A 22,027-nucleotide genomic window follows, 5' to 3' on the forward strand; every position below is an offset into this window, starting at 1 on the left:
CTACATAATGTGCTGAGCGCCAGCTCATTCCATCCACTGGAAGTTCGTACTGTCCAGGAGGTAAGTACATACCCAGCAGCCGTCTGATTCCCCCGCTAGAGCAGACACTCATCTACCTCTCTGCCCTCCGCAGAATGAATGAATATACATTAAAACAGAGCCATGAACCCCTCATAAGACTCGAGCTCCTCCTCCCTTCTCTCCCAGACGGCCATAGCCCATTCCAATGCCTGCCCAGTCTGCAGAGAAATAACCGTGGCAACCTCTTGGTGGTGGGAACTCCCATCTGATGTGCAAAATAGAGTGAGGAGGAAGCAACGGCATTTGGATGGTGTCCCGTCATATTTATCCGGTAGGGATAGACGGGCATCGCTGACCTGAGCGGGTTGCTAAATGGGTTTGTGTGCTGACACTTTTGTTATTTTATATATATATATACTTTAACCTTTATTTAACCAGGCAAGTCAGTTAAGAACACATTCTTATTTTCAATGACGGCCTGGGAACAGTGGGTTAACTGCCTGTTCAGGGGCAGAACGACGATTTGTACCTTGTCAGGTCGGGGGTTTGAACTCGCAACCTTCCGGTTACTAGTCCAACGCTCTAACCACTAGGCTACGCTGCCACCCGTTTGGGTAGACTGGCTTTAGAATATCCTCCACTGTTGAGGCGTTGTAGACTGCGGAGAACATCTTCCATGGCCGTCCCCAGTTGAACCAGCTGATCATGGAGTTGACGAAGAAGGTCACCTTGTTCATTGATCGTCTGGGAGATGTCCAGTTGTCCTGCTGGTTCCATATTTTGAGATGGTATTCTATAATGATGGGGCGGTGAGTCGGAAGCAGGTGAAACATTTGAATAAAACAACAAAACGACACTAACATAAGGCAGTACGCCGATACACAAGAGCAATACCAACTGGTGAGTGAACATGGGAGAGTGACATATAAATGGGAGGAAATGATGATGGTAATGGAGTCCAGGTGTGAATCATAATGAATCATAATGATTCACAGGTGTGCATAATGATGAGTGCCAGGTGTGCATAATGATGAATCCTAGGACCATTAGTTAGTACTGTGGCGATGTTGTACGCCGGAGGGGAGGAGCAGGAGCCGACGTGACACAATGACCACTCTGACAAAACCACAGAGTTCATTGGCTGAGATTGGGAGAACCTGCCAGAAGGACAACAGTCTCTACAGCACTTCACCAATGTGGGATTTATGGGAAAGTGGCCAGATGGAAGCAACTCCTGAGAAAAAGTCTCATGACAGCACACCTGGAGTTTTCAAATAGGCATGTGAAAGACTCTGAGATTGTAAGGCATAGGATTCTGTGGTCTGATGAGACAAAAAATGTACTCTTTGGCCTGAATACAAAGCGCTATGTCTGAAAAAAACTAGTCACAACTCTTCACCCGTCTAACAAAATCAAATAAAATGTTATTTGTCACATGCTTCATAAACAACAGGTGTAGACTAAATGTGAACGTCGCTGCATGGCTATTCTCCAGAGATGTTCGATCAGGTTCACGTCTAGGCTCTGGCTGGGCCACTCGAGCACATTCAGAGAATTGTCCCAAAGCCACTCCTGCTTTTTCATCAAGGATCTCTCTGTACTTTGCTCCATTCATCTTTCCCTCTATACTGACTAGTCTCCCAGTCCCTGCCACTCAAAAACATCCAAACAGCATGCTGCTGCCACCACCATGCTTCAACGTAGATAGTGCCAGGTTTCCTCCAGACTTGATTCTTGGCAATCAGGCCAAAGAGTTCAATCTTGGTTTCATCAGACCAGAGAATCTTGTTTCTCATGGTCTGAGAGTCTTTAGGTGCCTTTTGACAAACTCCAAGCGGACTGTCATGTGCCTTTTACTAAGGTGTGGCTTCCGTCTGGCCACACTACCATAAAGGCCTGATTGGTGGAGTGCTGCAGAGATGATTGTCCTTCAGGAAGGTTCTCCCATCTCCACAGAGGAACTCTGAAGCTCTGTCAGAGTGACCATTGGGTTCTTGGTCACCTCCCTGACCAAGGCCCTTATCCACCGATTGCTCAGTTTGGCCGGGAGGCCAGCTCTAGGAAGAGTCTTGGTGGATCCAAACTTTTTCTAATTAAGAATGATGGAGGCCACTGTGTTGGGGATCTTCTGCAATGCTGCAGACATGTTTTGGTACTCTTCCCCAGATCTGTGCCTCAACACAATCCTGTCTCGGATCTCTATAGACAATTCCTTTGACCTCCTGGCTTGGTTTTTGCTCTGGCATGCACTGTCAACTGTGGGACCTTATATAGACAGGTGTGTGCCTTTCCAAATCATGTCCAATTAATTCAATTCACCATAGGTGGACTCCAATCAAGTTGTAGAAACATCTCAAGGATAATCAATGGAAACAGGATGCACCTGAGCTCAATTTCAAGTCTCATCGCAAAGGGTCTGAATGCTTATGTAAATAAGGTATTTCTATTTTTTTGTTTGTAATGAATGTGCAAAAAAGTCTACAAATAATTGTTCTCTTTGTCACTGTGGGGTATTGTGTGTAGAGTGACAAGGATTTTGTTTAATTTAATATATGTTTTAATAAGGCTGTAATGTAACACAATGTGGTACAAAGAAAGTGGTCAGAATACTTCCAGAATACACTGTTCCTTTTGTCCAGGTGGGAAAGGGCAGTGTGATTCACCCTGCGGCCTTGTGAATGTTAAAATGTTTCAAGGTCTTAATCACATTGGCGAGTGTGATCACACAACCGTCGGGAACAGATGGTGCTCTCATGCATAGTTCAGTTTTGCTATCCTCTAAGCCAGCATAGAATGAATTTAGCTCATCTGGTAGGCTTGCGTCACTGGGCAGCTTGCGGCTGGTTTTCCCTTTGTTTGCAAACCCTTGCCACATCCGACGAGCATCAGAGCCGCTGTAGTAGGATTCAATCTTAGTCCTGTATTGACACTTGTTTGATGGATCGTAGAAGGGCATACCAGGAGTTCTTATAAGTGTTCGGATTAGTGTCCCACTCCTTGAAAGCAGAAGCTCTAGCCTTTAGCTCAGTAATCCATGGCTTCTGATTGGGATATGAACGTAGGTCAATGTGGGGATAACATTGTTGCTGCTGGACTCTTGTTAATGAAGTTGGTGACTGATTTGGTAAACTCCTTAATGCCATCGGATTAATCCAGGGAAAATATTCCAGTCCGTGCTAGCGAAGCAAGTCTATGCTCTGGCTGTATCCACTTTACCGGATCACTTCTGTATTGAGGACGTCACTTGTACCTTCCATTTGACCTTTTGCTTGTAAGCTCGAATCAGGAAGATTGAGTTATGATCATATTTGCCAGATAGAGAGCGAGAGAGCTTTGTATGCGTCTCTGTGTGTGGAGTAAAGGTGATCTACAGTTTCTTTGTCTCTAGTTGCACAGGTACAATGCTGGTAGAAATGAGGTAAAACGGATTTCAGTTTTTATGCATTAAAGTCACTAGCCACGCAAGCGACACCTCTGGGTGGTTGCTTATGACCCTATACAGCTCGTTGAGTGCGGTCTTAGTGCCAGCATTGTTTTGTGGTGGTAAACACCACCCCTACTGTGAAGCGTGGTGGTGGTAGCAATAATGCTATGGTGAAGCTTTTCAGTCGCAGGCACTGGGAGACTGGTAAGGATAGAGGGAACAATGAATGGAGCCAAATACAGGCAATTCCTTGATGAGAACCTGCTTCAGAGTGCAAACAACCTTTGACTGGGGGACGAAGATTTACATTCCAACAGGACAATGACCCTAAGCATAGAGCAAAAGCAACGCTGGAATGGCTTCAGAACAGGAAAGTAAAAGTCCTTGAGTGGCCCAGCCAAATACCAGACTTGAATCCCATTGAAAATCTGTGGAAAGACTTGAAGATTGCTGTTTGGCTCTGCTCCCCATCTAACTTAACAGAGCTTGAGAAAATCTGCAAGGAAGAATGGGAGAAAATAGGTTGAGTGATCAAGTTTGTCTTGAATAGACAACAGTCAGTGAATTATGGGTCAGTGATACAGCTGTTGAGGCACATGACCAAAGATACAGTGGTTTTCAGGTGGATGTGTGGGTGTGATCCATCTCTCCATCTCCCATATGGGGTGAGAAGGGGAGGGGAGGGGAAAGGAAAGCTGCCCTGCCTTGTGGTTATTCTAGAGAAACAACACAAACACACAGCTAACCTCCCGGGTAGTATCCTGGTGGCCAAGGAACAGCTGGCCAGCAGGGGATGAAGCTGGGAGAGGTCTGGCCGCAGGGCATAGGCAGTGCCTGGCACCACTTTGTCTGTCTGCCAGTTTGCCCCGCCCCCCTCCATCTCTGGTTGCATCTCTCTATTTCTCATCTCCCCTGACTCTTTCCACACCTCCCTCTCCAGTGACCCTGTAGCTTAAACCAGGTTTTGGTTCTCACAACTTTGAAGGGCGGGGCCGATCTCCACCCAGTAATGCAACCTTTGGTTTGAGCCTTGTCACTCTGTATTGTTTGGTCAATCCCCCAGGTAACTGACACACTTTCCAGGCAGCACTGGGATGCTCCTCCTGCACACTTTACCATCTCATATCTGTTAGAAAGCTAATCTTAATACTTCCCAGAAATGGATGCAACTTTTCCTGCCAGTCCAGTCAGCGGCTCTGGGTCAGATTTCAGGTTATTCAATTAGTAACCAGCGCTCTAGGGCAGGGTTTCCCAAACTTGGTCCTGGGGTCCTGGGGCACTACACCGATTATTAAAATAACCTACTCATCATCAAGCTTTGATTATTTCAATCAACTGTATAAAGACTGGGCAAAAGACAAAACTTGCACCCGGGGGCCAGAAGATAGAATGGCGTGGTGGTAAGATACTGTATCCACAAAGTGAGTGAAGGGGTTCTGAGATGCTGCACATCCTCTGGGTAGATGGATATGGGCATTTCCATGTAAAAATCCCCATGAAATCTCATGTGTGGCTCAGAGGAGCACATCAAATTTGGTGTCAAATGAAAGCTAAGGGTCTATATTTGTTTTTAATTGAGGCATATATATACATTTTTCAACCATTTTCCATCCCAAAGATGTGGAAAAAGCAAAGGCTTTGAATTCTGGTCAAACAGATGGAAAAGGGGTCTTAGTCAACACATAGCAGAAAAAGTCTTAAAAGGTATTAGAAATACATGTTCGTAACGTCTGCTTCCAACTCACACTCTCAAACAAATAGATCCCCTGAACGCAGCTCACTTTCCAGCCCACTTTCCAGCTCACACTCTCAAACACATAGATCCCCTGACCGCAGCTCACTTTCCAGCCCACTTTCCAGATCACACTCTCAAACACATAGATCCCCTGAACGCAGCTCACTTTCCAGCCCACTTTCCAGCTCACACTCTCAAACACATAGATCCCCTGAACGCAGCTCACTTTCCAGCCCACTTTCCAGCTCACACTCTCAAACACATAGATCCCCTGACCGCAGCTCACTTTCCAGCCCACTTTCCAGATCACACTCTCAAACACATAGATCCCCTGAACGCAGCTCACTTTCCAGCCCACTTTCCAGCTCACACTCTCAAACACATAGATCCCCTGAAAGCAGCTCACTCTCCAGATCCCAATCAACTGAATTCTGATCCCCTGTTTGTTATTTAAACACACGATTAAGTTAATTTCTTTGCACAACATCATTGTGAGGTATTGTTTGTTTTTGATACACATTCTATTCTGAGCTCTGTTTATTTCTGTTTATTTCTCAGGAGGCTGAAGAAATTCGGCTTGTCACCAAAAGCACTCACAAACTTTTACAGATGCACAATCGAGAGCATCCTGTCAGGCTGTATCACCGCCTGGTACGGCAACTTCTCCGCCCACAACCGTAAGGCTCTCCAGAGGGTAGTAAGGTCTGCACAACGCATCACCTGGGGCAAACTACTTGCCCTCCAGGACACCTACACCACCCGATGTCACAGGAAGGCCATAAAGATCATCAAGGACAACAACCACCTGAGCCACTGCCTGTTCACCCCGCTATCATCCAGAAGGCGAGGTTAGTACAGGTGCATCAAAGCTGGGAGCGAGAGACTGAAAAACAGCTTCTTTCTCAAGGCCATCAGACTGTTAAACAGCCACCACTAACATTGAGTGGCTGCTGCCAACATACTGACTCAACTCCAGCCACTTTAATAATGGAAAAATTGCTGGAAAAATGTATCACTAGCCACTTTAAACAATGCCACTTAATATAATGTTTACATACCCTACATTACTCATCTCATATGTACGTATATACTGTACTCGATACCATCTACTGCATCTTGCCTATGCCGTTCTGTACCATCACTCATTCATATATGTTTGTGTACATATTCTTCATCCCTTTAGACTTGTGTGTACAAAGTAGTTGTTGTGGAATTGTTAGGTTAGATTATTTGTTGGTTATTACTGCATTGTCGGAACTAGAAGCACAAGCATTTCGCTACACTCACATTAACATTTGCTAACCATGTGTATGTGACAAATACAATTTTATTTAATTTTATTAGTACTCCCGTGTATCGTAGTTTTTGGTCATCCTCACTAACAATGCTTTTTTCCTATTCCCTGCCTATACTTTTGCCTTTCAGATTTACTGTCATCAACCTCTTGCCTGATCTCCCGGACTATGTTATTAGCCTTTCCCTGCCTGTACTGTTACCTTTTTGGAGTCCCTGTGTATGACCTACTTCCTGCCCCCTGGACCCAGCTTCCTGCCTCCTCCCGTGGTCCTTTACTAATAAACACCTGCTGCGCCCTGCGCTTGAAACCAGCACTCTGTCTCCCATCTTACTCATTACAATGTTGAAGACCCCTGCGAACTAATATCAACATTTATATTTAGTTTTGGCAGATATGATTTGCCTTCTGTAAATTTAAGAAATTTTGTCTAGTGTCTTGTCATTCTGTCACCAAAAGAAAAACATTATCTTTAGGAAATGTTTGTATTTCTCTACCTCATGAGGGAGGATTATGAAAGTTCACAGAAATAACAAGTAAAGGTACACTTACCAATTAGTTTCAGTGTTTACAGTGTAAATTTATGATTTATGTAATTAAAATGCACCAGAAAATCAATACGCAATATGACTGCAACTGAATTGGCTACAATGGGTATTCATAGTAGTCCCAAACCACAGTTGGGTCACTTGCTACTGTCCTCCCGTCCACACACGTACTGTTACGTTCAACTCATAACTGTTTTCTTTCTCTTTCTGTCATGTTGTGGTCAAAACCAGAGTGTGAACAGTCCAGTAGCAATGTGTGGGTAAAATCACTGAGGAAGCCAAGCCAAGCCTGTAAAAAAAAGCCATATTTACAACCTGTTGTGATGTTGTGATAATTGCGTTGTTTGCTCTATAACCTATTTGTTCATACGCCAGCGTGATATACAATAAGGCCATGACAACAAAAGGACAACAGTCACACAGTGTCCGAATAAATTTAACTACACATAGGTTTGTTTCATCACAAAACCGAAGAGCAGTCCACAAAGCAAATATCTCATACACACAGTTATCATCTGCAGTATGGTCAAGCAAGTGAATGTTTTCAACAGTTTACTAAACAACTAGTGATTTACAACCCAATAAAATCAAATAAAATGTATTTGTCACATACACATGGTTAGCAGGTGTTAATGCAAGTGTAGCGAAATTCTTGTACTACTAGTTCCGACCATGCAGTAATATCTAACAAGTAATATATCCTAACAATTTCACAACTACCTTATACACACAAGTGTAAATGAATGAATACGAATATGTGCATAAAAATATATAGATGAGTGATGGCCAAACGGCATAGGCAATATGCAGTAGATGGTATAGAGTACAGTATATACATATGAGATGAGTAATGTAGGGTGTGTAAACAAGGTGCAGTAGATGGTATAGAGTACAGTATATACACATGAGATGAGTAATGTAGGGTGTGTAAACAAGGTGCAGTAGATGGTATAGAGTACAGTATATACACATGAGATGAGTAATGTAGGGTGTGTAAACAAGGTGCAGTAGATGGTATAGAGTACAGTATATACACATGAGATGAGTAATGTAGGGTGTGTAAACAAGGTGCAGTAGATGGTATAGAGTACAGTATATACACATGAGATGAGTAATGTAGGGTGTGTAAACAAGGTGCAGTAGATGGTATAGAGTACAGTATATACACATGAGATGAGTAATGTAGGGTGTGTAAACAAGGTGCAGTAGATGGTATAGAGTACAGTATATACACATGAGATGAGTAATGTAGGGTGTGTAAACAAGGTGCAGTAGATGTATGGTAGGGTGTAATGTAGGGTATGAAAACATATAAAGCGGCATTGTGATAACCACAGAGTTAGCACAAATCAGCACAAAGACAACAGGAGCACCACTGTTCCAGCACCATTTCAAGTTAAACATTTAAACATCCTTTTTTTATTGTTGAAAAATGTGGAGCTACCTGGCTTCCCTTGGCACCCATGAATACACACCACTGAAACAGTCGTGAGTACCCATCCCGTGTACGAGCGCTGGGCAGGTAACAAGGTAAAAATATGTCGTTCTGCCCCCGAGCAAGGAAGTTAACGCACTGTTCCCCGGGCACCGATGTTGTGGATGTCAATTAAGGCAGCCCCCTGCACCTCTTTGATTCAGAGGTTGGGTTAAATGCGGAAGACACATTTCAGTTGAAAGCATTCAGAGGTTGGGTTAAATACGGAAGACACATTTCAGTTGAAAGCATTCAGAGGTTGGGTTAAATGCGGAAGACACATTTCAGTTGAAAGCATTCAGAGGTTGGGTTAAATGCGGAAGACACATTTCAGTTGAAAGCATTCAGAGGTTGGGTTAAATGCGGAAGACACATTTCAGTTGAAAGCATTCAGAGGTTGGGTTAAATGCGGAAGACACATTTCAGTTGAAAGCATTCAGAGGTTGGGTTAAATGCGGAAGACACATTTCAGTTGAAAGCATTAAATTGTACAACTGACTAGGTATCTCCCTTTCCCCTCTCTCTCCCTGTCTTTCTTCTCTCTCTCTCTCTCTCCAGTTAATGTCACCTCTCACAGCTTTTACTGACACCTACCCATGAGCCCCCTCTCTTTCCATTTACTGTAACCAGCCCTCTCACCCACTGAGCACCTACCACACCTGACGTTCATGGACATTGAAAAAGTAGTTGAAATTTGTTCACTCCAAATCTGAACCAATCATAGATGTCTGTTACACAAGTTTGGAGAGCATGGTACAGTACTATACAGTCGAGTTTAGTACAGTACAATAGAGCACACTAGAGTACAGTATTTACTGTACTGTACTGTACTGTACTACCATGTACTGTAATGTACTGAGCTATACTCTACTGTGCTGTGCTATGCTGTACTGTGATGTCCAAACTTGTGAAACATATACGTCTATGATTGGTACAAATTTGGTCCGGTCTGGAACAACCAAATTTGGTCTTGTTTTGGGGCAGAGCTTTATAGAATAATAGCCACTGTGTAGAATAATACCCAAACAAAACATTGAGCTACAAAACCAACAACAATCAAGCACCTAAAAAATGGGCAGACGACTACCATGCCATATGTACTGAAACAATATATTAACTAAATGGTTCCTATACCAGTCTGTTGCTAAGGGTTACCAGAACAATTGCTTTTAATCCTCCTTAAATCACGACTGTAGTTTCTCCATATTTGGATTAGCTTTTTAGCTAAATTAGAACTAGCTTTTAATATGCCCCAGTATAACAACTAATGTTCTTCCCTGAGTTTAATCAGTTGACCCAAAATGTTACACACGCTAAATATAATTTCTATTTTTTGGGCATATTCCATTTTGATGAGAGGAGGAAAAATATGTGGTCAATGTAATCCTACATGTCAAATTACAGAGATCAAAGCTTTGGCAAGCTGAAAAGACATTAACGACACAAACATTTGCTGTCTGTAATGGTTCATCTTTACCAAGGCCTACTCGAGGCCCAATTTCTCATTTCCATGAATTGCACTCTGTCTGTGTAAATCCTAATAACCCATTTTAAGGCGTTTACTTGGGATCTGAGGTATTAGACATTGGACCAAGCTGGTCTCAATTGCATACTGGGAACAAACTGGAGCACAATGGCATAAGTGTCATCGAAGCATTATGATTTAAATTTCTGTAATTATTCACAACGTGAAAACATAATTGTACTCATCCCAACCATGCTGTTCTTTACAACACCATAAAGGGAAATTGGGCCTGAGGATCAGTCTTTGTGCACCTGCATTTTACAGCCCTCTGCTCAAATCAGCAAAGATCATTATTTCCATTAGAAATGGTCATTATAAAATTATTTTCATAATGCCTTCATTTCGATCCTGTGAATCAACACAGAGGATTACTTTCATTTGAGCAGAATGAAATTAACAGTCACCACAATGCCCGTGCTAAATATAGGCAGTGTAAATATTCCCACCTCTTTGAATGGCCACGAAGGCATTGAATAGAGCATTGAATAGAGCCAACAGACAGAAAACAGTATACAGAGGTCCTAGAAGACTCAATCCCTCACATATCCGTCTGTGTTCCTTGCCTAGTAGACCAAATAAGAGTAGTGATGCTGTACTTATGTGAACAAAGCTCACACAATCCAGAGCTGCACCCACCTTGTTTAGCCTTCAGTTGTAGTGGACCACCAAATCCACAGTAAACAAAAGCGATGGCGACTGTCATTGTCACTCAACACCCAGGTTTACCTCAACTGTACTCACATCCCACCATACCATTGTCTGTGCAAAATGCACTGAATCTAATTCTACCACGCCCAGAAATGTGCTCCTTTTATTCTCTGTACCCAACGCACTAGACGACCAGATCCTATAGCATTTATCCGTATCCTTATCCTACTCTTCCTCTATTCCTCTGGTGATGTAGAAGTTAACCCAGGCCCTGTAGCCCCCAGTTCCTCTCCTTTTCTCCTGGCACTATGATTTGTTGACTTCTGTAACTGTAAAAGCCTTAGTTTCATGCATGTTAACACCAGAAGCCTCCTCCCTACGTTTGTTTAATTCACTGCTTTAGCACACTCCGCCAACCCTGATGTCCTAGCCATGTCTGAATCCTGGCTTAGGAAGGCTTTGGGAAGGGTATCCTGGAAGGATATTGACCTCATTCCGTCAGTTGAGGTAATTCTTTAAAAGTGTTTTTCCTCACCATCTTCAATAAGCATGCCCCATTCAAAAAATGTTGAACTAAGAACAGATATAGCCCTTGGTTCACTCCAGACATAACTGCCATTGACCAGCACAAAAACGTCCTGTGGCGTACTGCATTAGCATCGAATAGCCCCCGCGATATGCAACTTGTCAGGGAAGTTAGCAACCAATATACACAGGCAGTTAGGAAAGCAAAGGCTAGCATTTTCAAACAGAAATTTGCTTCCTGTAGCACAAACTCCAAAAAGGTCTGGGGCACTGTAGTCCATGGATAATAAAAGCACGTCCTCCCAGCTGCCCACTGCACTGTGGCTAGGAAACACCGTCACCACCGATAAATCTACGATAATCGAGAATTTCAGTAAGCATTTTTCTACGGCTGGCCATGCTTTCCACCTGGCTAACCCTTCCCCCTTCAACAGCTCTGCACCCCCCAAAGCAACTTTCCCAAGCCTCCCCATTCTCCTTCACCCAAGTCCAGATAACTGATGTTCTGAAAGAGCTGCAAAATCTGAACCCCTATAAATCAGCTGGGCTCGACAATCTGTACCCTCACTTTCTAAAATTATCCGCCGTAATTGTTAAATCCCTTTTCTGTTCAACCTCTCTTCCATATCGTCTGAGATCCATGAAGATTGGTAAGCTGTCAAGGTCATGCCCCTTTCCAAAGGGGGAGACACTCTAGACCCAAACTGTTACAGATCTATATCTATCCTACCATGCCTTTCTAAAAAGTATTTGAAAGCAAAGTTAACAAACAGATCACAGACCATTTTGAATCCCACCGTACCTTTTCCGCTATGCGAGCTGGTCATCGGTGCACTTCAGCCACTCTCAAGGTCCTAAGCGATATCATAACCACCATAGATAAAAGACAATACTGTGCAGCCGTCTTCATCGACCTGGCCAAGGCTTTCGACTCTGTCAATCACCCCATTCTTATCAGCAGACTCAACTGCCTTGGTTTCTCAAATGACTGCCTTGCCTGGTTCACCAACTACTTCTCAGATAGAGTTCAGTGTGTCAAATTGGAGGGCCTGTTGTCCGGACCTCTGGTAGTCTCTATGGTGGTGCCACAGGGTTCAATTCTCAAGCCGACTCTTTTCTCTGTATACATCAATGATGTCGCTCTTGCTGCTGGTGATTCTCTGATCCACCACTACACAGATGACACCATTATTTATACTTCTGGCTCTTCCTTGGACACTGTGTTAAAACTTCTTAAGGCTAGTGGGCAGTATCCTGAATTTCCGGATGACTGACGTGCCCAAAATAAACTGTTACTCAGGCCCAGACACTAGGATATGCATATAATTGGTATAATTGGATATAAAACAATCTGATGTTTTTAAAACTGTTAGAATAATGTCTGTGAGTATAACAGCACTGATATGGCAGGCAAAAACCAGAGGATTTTGTTTTATTTTTGAGGTCACAGGCCTTTACAATGCTAACCTATGGGATATACAAAAAATAGGCCCCAGATTGCAGTTCCTATGGCTTCCACTATATGTCAACAGTCTTTAGAAAGGGTTTCAGCCTTGTTTCTTGAAAATCGAACAAGTAGTTGTAGTTTAGCCAAGGTGTTCTCATCAGGAAAGGTAGACTTTTGGCACGGATGAACGAGGGCGCGCTCTTCTTTATTTTCCTTTTCTATAGAACACCATTCCTTCCGTCTGAAATTTTATCATTTATTTACATATTGGGATACCTGAGGATTGATTAGAAACATTGTTTAACTTGTTTGGACAAAGTTTACCGGTAGCTTTTTGAAATCCTTTGTATGCATGTTGAAGGAGTGGATTACTGAAATCAATGGCACCAACTAAACAGACTTTTTGTATATAAAGAAGGACTTTATCAAACAAAACAAGCATTCATTGTGTAGCTGGGACCATTTTGATTGCAAACAGAGGAAGATCTTCAAAGGTAAGTTATTTATTTTATCGCTATTTGTGATTTTTGTGAAGCCGGTGCTGGTTGAAAAAGTATTTTGATGTGGGGCGCTGTCATCAGATAATCGCATGGTATGCTTTCGCCGTAAAGCCTTTAAAAAATCTGACAAGGGGGTTGGATTAACAAGAAGTTAAGCTTTTAAATAATGTTATACACTTGTATGTTCATGAATGTTTAATATTACAATTTTGCCTTGTAAAACTGACCATCCTACTGATTCTTGACTTCGGCGATGTCATTTACAAAATAGCCTCCAACACTCTACTCAGCAAATTGGATGTAGTCTATCACAGTGCCATCCATTTTGTGACCAAAGCCCCATATACTTCCCACCACTGCGACCTGTATGTTCTCGTTAGCTGGCCCTCGCTTCATATTCAATGCCAAACCCACTGGCTCCAGGTCATCTTTAAGTCTTTGGTAGGTAAACCCCGCCTTATCTCAGTTCACTGGTCACCATAGCAGCACCCACCTTTAGCACGCGCTCCAGAAGGTATATTTCACTGGTCATCCCCAAAGCCAACTGTCACGCCTTGGTCATTGTATTTTGTGTTTTTGGTATATGTTTGGGTAGGCCAGGGTGTGACATGGGTTTATATGTTGTGCTTCGTATTGGGGTTTGTATTAATTGGGATTGTGTATGATTAGGGGTGTGTCTAGTTAGGCTTGGCTGCCTGAGGCGATTCTCAATTGGAGTCAGGTGTTTCTCGTTGTCTCGGATTGGGAACCGTATTTAGGTAGCCTGAGTTCGCGTTGTATTTTGTGGGTGGGTGTTTGTTCCTGTCTCTGTGTTGTAGTCACCAGATAGGCTGTAATTAGTTTCACGTTTCGTTTGTTGTTTTCTTATATCAGTTATTTCATGTACCGTTTTCATCCATTAAAGTCATGAGTAACCTACACGCTGCATTTCGGTCTGACTCTCTTCTTACAACAGACAAACGTCATTACACCAACTCCTTCTTTGACCGCCTTTCCTTCCAGTTCTCTGCTGTCAATGACTGGAACGAATTGCAAAAATCACTGAATCTGGAGTCTTATATCTCCCTGTAAGCATCTTCTGTCAGAGCAGCTTACCAATCATTGCACCTGTACACAGCCCTGTATTTACATCTGTAAATAGCCCACCCGACTACCTCATCCCCATATTGTTATTTATTTTTTGCTCCTTTCTCATTCATCTTCTGCACATCTTTCACTTCAGTGTTTAATTGCGAAATTGTTATTATTTTGCCACTATGGCCTATTTATTGCCTTACCTCCGAAATCTTACTACATTTGCACACACTGTAAATATTTTTTTTATATTGTGTTATTGACTGTACGTTTGTTTATCCCATGTGTAACTGTGTTGTTTGTGTCGCACTGCTTTGCTTTATCTTGGCCAGGTTGCAGTTGTAAATGAGAACTTGTTCTCAACTGGCCTACCTGGTTAAGTAAAGGTGAAATAAAAAATAATTTCATAAAATCCTTGGACAGTTACACAAACAACGATATAACGACAAACAAAAAATGTGATCAACATTGAAAAGGAAACAGTGCAATGCTCACTCAGCATTAAAAACTCATTGTTTTATTTAAGCAAAGTTAAAAGCTTGACGTATCGGTTCTGATGAAGGCCATTGATGGCTGGAACGTCAAACTTTCGATAAAATAATGAGTTTTTAATGGTGAGTAAGCGGTGGGCCTTTTCCTTTTCAATACCCTTTACATTTTGACAGGTATGTTTTTCTGTAAGCTGGTCACCTCCCTTACATACAGGGGATTCGCTACAGAGAGTTGATCCTTGCTAAGGGCACCAAGTCCAACAAGATCTACAGCACCTTTACTTGAAGTGAGACAGTGTGTGTGTGTGTGTGTGTGTGTGTGTGTGTGTGTGTGTGTGTGTGTGTGTGTGTGTGTGTGTGTGTGTGTGTGTGTGTGTGTGTGTGTGTGTGTGTGTGTGTGTGTGTGTGTGTGTGTGTGTGTGTGTGTGTGTGTGTGTGTGTGTGTGTGTGTGTGTGTGTGTGTGTGTGTGTGTGTGTTGTCCCCCAGCCAGCAACAAGCAGCAGCAGCTTTGATCCTGGCTCAGGTGGCTGTATCCGCTCCGCCAGCGAGCTAGAGGTAGCCCTCAGCCCAGGAGGGTCCCAGGGGAGGTGTCTGGTTGACCAGAAAGCTCAACTTTAGGCATCTGATAGCTAAAGGATGGTCTTTCAAGGGGGGTGCAGAATTGGCTTTGTATTCCATCATTCTGTCAGTCCCCCACCCCACCGCTCCTTTTGAGGGGCCCAGAGACACACATCACAATGTTACACCAAGGAACTTCTACATAGACTTCAGCAGAAACAATAATGATCAGTAACATTTCAAGTTCTATAACAGTCTGATAAAATCACAACAATCAGTAATAGTAACTCCATTAACTTCAACTTCATTAACTGCCTTTTTCTTTTTACATCCACACTGTTTATATTAGCCATCTCTTAGGCACAGAGCTAGGGTGTCAACCTGAGGGGTATACTACAAAGCAGGATAACTGAGTTAGCAGAAAAAAAATGAGTTCACTTTCATAAACAAGCAGAAATACATAAGTATTGATTTTGTGGTTCATTCATCCATGACTGCGTGGCCACGCACGCCTCCAACTCAATCATCAAGTTTGCAGATGACACAACAGTAGTAGGCTTGATTACCAACAATGACGAGACAGCCTACTGGGAGGAGGTAAGGGCTCTGGGAGTGTGGTGCCATGAAAATAACATCTCACTCAACGTCAACAAAACAAAGGACCTAATGGTGGACTTCAGGAAACAGCAGAGGGAGCACCACCGTATCCACATTGACGGGACCACAGTGGAGAAGGTGGAAAGCTTCAAGTTCCTCGGTGTAAACATCACTGACAAACTGAAATGGTCCACCCACGCCTCTTCAATCTCAGGAGGCTGAAGAAATTTGGCTTGGCACCTAAAAGCCTCACAAACATTTACAGATGCACAATTGAGAGCATCCTGTAGGGCTGTATCACCGCCTGGTATGGCAGCTGCATCGCCCACAACCGCAGGGCTCTCCAGAGGGTGGTGCAGTCTGTCCAACACATCCCCGGGGGCAAACTACCTGCCCCCCAGGGCTCCTACATCACTCAATGTCACAGGAAGGCCAAAAAGATCACCAAGGACAATAACCACCTGAGCCACTGACTGTTCACCCCACTATCATCCAGAAGGCAAGGTCAGTGCAGGTGCATCAAAGCTGGGACCGAGAGACTGAAAAACAGCTTCTATCTCAAAGCCAACAGACTGTTAAATAGCCATCACTAGCACATTAGAGGCAGCTGCCTATATACCTGTATATCGACTTGAAATCACTGTCCACTTTAATAATGGCACACTAGTCACTTTAATAATGTTTACATATTTTGCATTACTCTTATGTATATACTGTATCTTAGTCTATGCCGCTCTGATATTGCTCGTCCATATATTTATATATTCTTAACTCCATTCCTTTACTTAGAATTGTGTGTACTGAAATGGTTAGATATTGCTTGTTAGATAATACTGCACTTGTAACGATGTACGCTGAGAGTCGGAAATCAAGTTCAGGGAGTGAATACATTTCATTAATAAATGAATATAACAAAAAACACGAACAGCACACCGACATAGCACAGATAAAGGAACAATGACGTCTGGGGAAGAAACCAAAGGGAGTGACATATCATAGAGCAGGTAATCAAGGAGGTGATTGAGTCCAGGTGAGTGCCATTATCCGCAGACGCGCACCATAACGAGCAGCCTGGTGACCTAGAGGCCAGAGAGAGAGCATAGTGACAGTACCCCCTCCCAGCGCGACCTGCTCCAGCCGCAAGAGTCACCGCAGCTGAGGCGCAGACACCTGATAAACTGTAGTGAGATACCCAGCTCAGGCATGGGAGCCTATCGAACCCGCTGAGGTAGGGGAACCCTTCGAACCCGCCAAACCAGCTGAGGCCTCCCAGGTAGCTCCGATTCTGACACCTGGACCCGACATCACCTCCAATGCTTCCCTTTAGTTCATTTTGTAAAGATGTACGCTGAGAATCGGGAAGCAAGTTCAGGGAGTGAATAGAACAGGACAGAACAGGAACAGATACAGCAACAATGATGGCTGGGGAAGAAACCAAAGGGGGTGACATATTTATAGGGCAGGTAATCAAGGAGGGGATTGAGTCCTGGTGAGTGTCATTATGCGCAGATGCGCACCATAACGAGCAGCCTGGTGACCTAGAGACCTAAGAGGGAGCACAGGTGACAGCACTGGTTGGGGCTAGAAGCATTTTGCTACACCCGCAATAACACCTGCTAAACAGGTGTATGTGACCAATAGAATTTGATTTGATTTAGTAGCAGTGGCAGTTGTGTGTATGTTTTGAGCTAAGGACCCCATCATCTCCTGCTTCCAGACATTTCACCACCTAGATTATAAGGGTTGGATTTGCACTAAAAATGTAATGTCAGCACAATGGCATTGGTGTTGCATGCCATTATAAGATGCAAAGTGGGATCACATGGTTGAAATCTTGAACAAAAAGTGACTGTCTAAAAAAACTAATTGGAGAGCGTACAACTGAACAAAAAGGAAGGTAATGTTCATTTAAAAATACAACACAGGCAAATGAATGACAGATTCCCTTACCCTCTTTATTGCAGGACTGTGAGGTACAGCTGTATGATTAATCAACATTGACACTAGTTCCTCTTGAAGAATAGTTAAGTTAACAAATTAAACCATTTTAAACAATTCACTTCACAGAATCAACAGTATTTCATATAATTTATGTGTGTACAAGTAAGCTAACTCGTATTTAAAGGTTAGATATCGTAGTAACACGTGGACAGTTATTAATAAAGCATAATTTCAGGTGAAAAGAAAGTAAATACCAGAGGTAGCCAACCTCGCGCCACTGATCCCTGATCTATTAGGTGAGCAGATTTATGTTTATGTTATGTTTATATTTACTGTGTGTTACTTTTAAACTGTTTTTAAGTTCACAAAATCTGCTAACATACTGTAGGTACACAGATAATCAATTGTATGCAAGGATTTACCCTTGTTCTCTTGGGACATTCGTTGGGATCTCTTCACCTGCAGACAGGTCTTCGGGGCTCTCTGTATCTGAGGACAGAAAACATCACAAAGAAACAGGCTGCATTGTACTCAAATTAGACAGCACTGAATATTGTATTGCTCTATCTCTGGGTCCTCAGTTTTTTTTGCTAGGGACTGGAACTGGAGAATATTTTCACAATGTCCTCCCACAAAGGAGCCTGCCCTATCCAGAGTAGCCTACTCTCTCTTCTCTGACAGCTGGAACTGCTAGCTAATCCTTTAACCCTCTTCCATAGCTGTTAGCTAAGTACCTGGCTAAAAATGCATTTTGAGTTACAATGATAAATACGTCAAGATGGGTAGCTAACTATCTAATATGAAGTTAGCTAGCTGGAGATATTTAATTTAATTGGCTAGCTATGCGGTATGTAAAGTAGCTACTAGGGAACATTACGCTAGCAGCACATGTAACTGTAGGTCCTTTTCTAAATATATTTACTTACTTGAATAGGTTCTCCCACTGTCTCAAATTTTCCGGGCCTTAGAAAACAAAATAATGGTAAATCTTCCCGAAGTTTCCAGTGACAGCAAAACGCAGTCAGCCATGTGGATGATAGGAGGACTTCCACCAGACTGAATGGCCTTCCAATATGGCGCCTGGTACAGTTGCTAGCTGATTTGTGATACAACTGTAAGCCCTCTATATAATGCTTGAGTTGTCACTTAAACTGAAATTAGGCAAACTATTAGAATTTTAGCAACCAGGAAATGGCAGAACAATTTCTGCATATTGCAACTTTAACTTTCTAAAATATAAAGTTATATCAGAACATTTAGGCAAGTTATCTGGCTAAGTCATTCATCCTTCTTTGTAGTATACCCCTAAAGCCCATAGGAAAGCAGTGAGTTGGAGGAGTTGCTTTTTCTCTCTCCCTCTACCACTCCCTCTTTCTGTCACCATATCAGGTTTGTGATCAGGTAGATGAGACAGGTAGCAAGTCATCATCCACCAAGCCCTGAGGAGACAGTCTGGGCAGGAGAGGAAAGGGAACAGGGGGGCGGAGGCCCTGTCTTCAGGCCTGCCATATGCCTGTATGAACGTTAAGGTCAGAATGAAGAACATTTACATAATCCCACCCCTCCTCTGAGGTTGTTTTATGTGTTTACCAAACTGTAACCCATCATAGATTCATTCCAGTTCATGTCACTGTAGACTATGGGCCTGTCTCCTGACTTGCTGTGTGTGGCTGTGTTTGTTTTGAGGAATGCGATTTAGTGTCACACTAAGCACTTTGGGTTACTAATGCTTGTTTGTACATTCCCCGTTTCCACCCCCAAACTGCTTCCTTCTTTGCCTTGGCAGGTACAGTAATTCCAATTTGCGGTAGCGTGTCAACTGAGTCTATTCTCAATTTGACAGAATTCAAAATGTCTTGATGATGTCAGCTTCTTCAAGGTTCTTGTCAAAAAGCAGGGCTTATTACGTTAAGGAGGGATTCATGCACTGCCCATACAAGTCATGACAACATCAGGCAACTTTGTTTCAGTACATGCTGAGGAACCTACAGGCTGTAGGTTATTACCTCTCTAATAACCCAAATCAGATAAAAGTCATAAAACACATCTTCAGTACTATTCAACACCAAGTTATCAACTAGAGCAATGAGGTTTATTTGAAGAGAACATTTTGATTGACAGCACTGTATAGACACAATAATGTTATACTGTCCAGACTACCTTCTTCACTAAAATATTTGACTTGATAATAACCGCTTAGGAGAATTTGAGTTAAATGAGTTAAAGTTAGCTTATCACAGAATATGTACAATCAAGTACAATTGCATTATCTACAAACAATGTATTAATGGACTATCAACCTCAACAAAAGAAGGAGAAAAAGCTAATAGAGGCACGTTTATCTTTAAGGTCAAATATGCAATTAACCTCTCTGTTGAACACTAAACACCAATGTCTGACACAAAAATACTGTGGTGACTTTTGTACTCATAATTTAAAATGAAAAACTTAAGCAAGTTATCTTCTGAAAGAAAAGGGAAATCGCGAAGAAAATACGTAACTTGTCAGTGCCTCCTTGCCTCCCCTTCCCCACCCACAAGTAAACGCAGGGTGCAGGGTGTGAAGTATTCATGCACTCTTTCTAGCTGGCGGTGAGTTAACACAGCACTTATTATTGTCCGTTTTGTATGTTCCATATTGGTTACAGGGGAACAATTGAAATATAAAAAACGGAAGCCGGGTACATTGATATCAAGTTAGTCTTCTGTCAGGTCGGGGTCAATGGGACAGGAAGGGCTCCTGGTCTTTTTGGGAGCCCTCGGGGGAAGGGGATGAGACAACTAGCACCAGTTCACTGGGCGCCAGAGAGAGAATGGAGAGGGATCCTCCGCCCATTCCCAGGAGACTGAAATGGGAACAGGGCAGAGACTGTTTCAGGCAGTGGGGATGAAAAGCCACAGCCAGACGTCCTCCTCCTGATGTGGGTTAACAAAGGTTCAGAATCACTGGCAGGACAGCCAAGGCCCTGCTTACCCCACAGACAAAAGGGACCCACCCAACCCAGTGATGTATTTGTATTCATTAAGGATCCCCATAAGCTACTCTTCCTGGGGTCCAGCAACATTAAGACAGTTAAATACAATTACAAATGTTACATTACATTATGTTTCATAACTCTTTTCACAACACATTAAGTGTGTGCCCTCAGGTCAGTACTCTACTACCACATGTCACACAATACAAAAATCCATGTGTATGTGTGTGTAGAGTGCGCGTTAGTATGTTTATGTGTATGCGTGTATCTGTGCCTGTGTTTGTTTCTCTTCATAGCGCCCGCTGTGCACAAGGTGTATTTTTTATGCGTTTTTAAAATCGGATTCTACTGCTTGCATCAGTTACCTGATGTGGAATAGAGTTCCACTTATCCATGGCTCTATGTAGTACTGTGTGCCTCCCATAGTCTGTTCAGGACTTGGAGGTTCTGAAGAGACCTCTTATGGGGTATGCATGGGTATACACATCAAGTACGGGCTCCTAACCAATTGTGCTATTTTGTATGTTTTTTTGCATTGTTTTGTAACAAAGGCCCAAATCCCTGTCATTCACAAGCAGAAAAGAAGGAAATACAGGGGGCGCAGATCAGGGTGCCTTGAGATAATTTGTTGGCGAGTGTGTAACCTGCCTCTACCATCCGTTCTATTGGCAAATGTGCAATCACTGGAGAATAAACTGGAAGAGCTCTGTTCGAGACTATCCTACCAACGGGACATTAAAAACTGTAATATCTTGTGTTTCACCGAGCCATGGCTGAACGACAACACAATATACAGTTGGCTGGGTTTTCCGTGCATCGGCAGGACAGAACAGCTATGTCCGGTAAGATGAGGGGTGTGTGTCTATTTGTCAATAACAGCTGGTGCACAATGTCTAATATTAAGGTAGTCTCAGGTATTGCTCACCTAAGGGAACCTCATGATAAGCTGTAGACCACACTATCTACCAAGAGCGTTTTCATCTATATTTTTGTAGCTGTCTATTTACCTCCACAAACCGACTCTGGCACTAAGACAGCACTCAACGAGCTGTATAAGACCATAAGCAAACAAGAAAGCTCCCTCACCCTCCATTTGGCAAATCTGACCATAATTATATCCCCCTGATCCCTGCTTACAAGCAAAAACTAAAGCAGGAAGTACCAGTGACTCGCTCAATTTGGAAGTAGTCAGATGACGAGATTGCTAAACTACGGGATTATTTTACTAGCACAGACTGGAATATGTTCTG

The sequence above is a fragment of the Oncorhynchus gorbuscha genome, linkage group LG06, assembly GCF_021184085.1.
Source record: "Oncorhynchus gorbuscha isolate QuinsamMale2020 ecotype Even-year linkage group LG06, OgorEven_v1.0, whole genome shotgun sequence".
In the NCBI taxonomy this organism is placed as follows: Eukaryota; Metazoa; Chordata; class Actinopteri; order Salmoniformes; family Salmonidae; genus Oncorhynchus; species Oncorhynchus gorbuscha.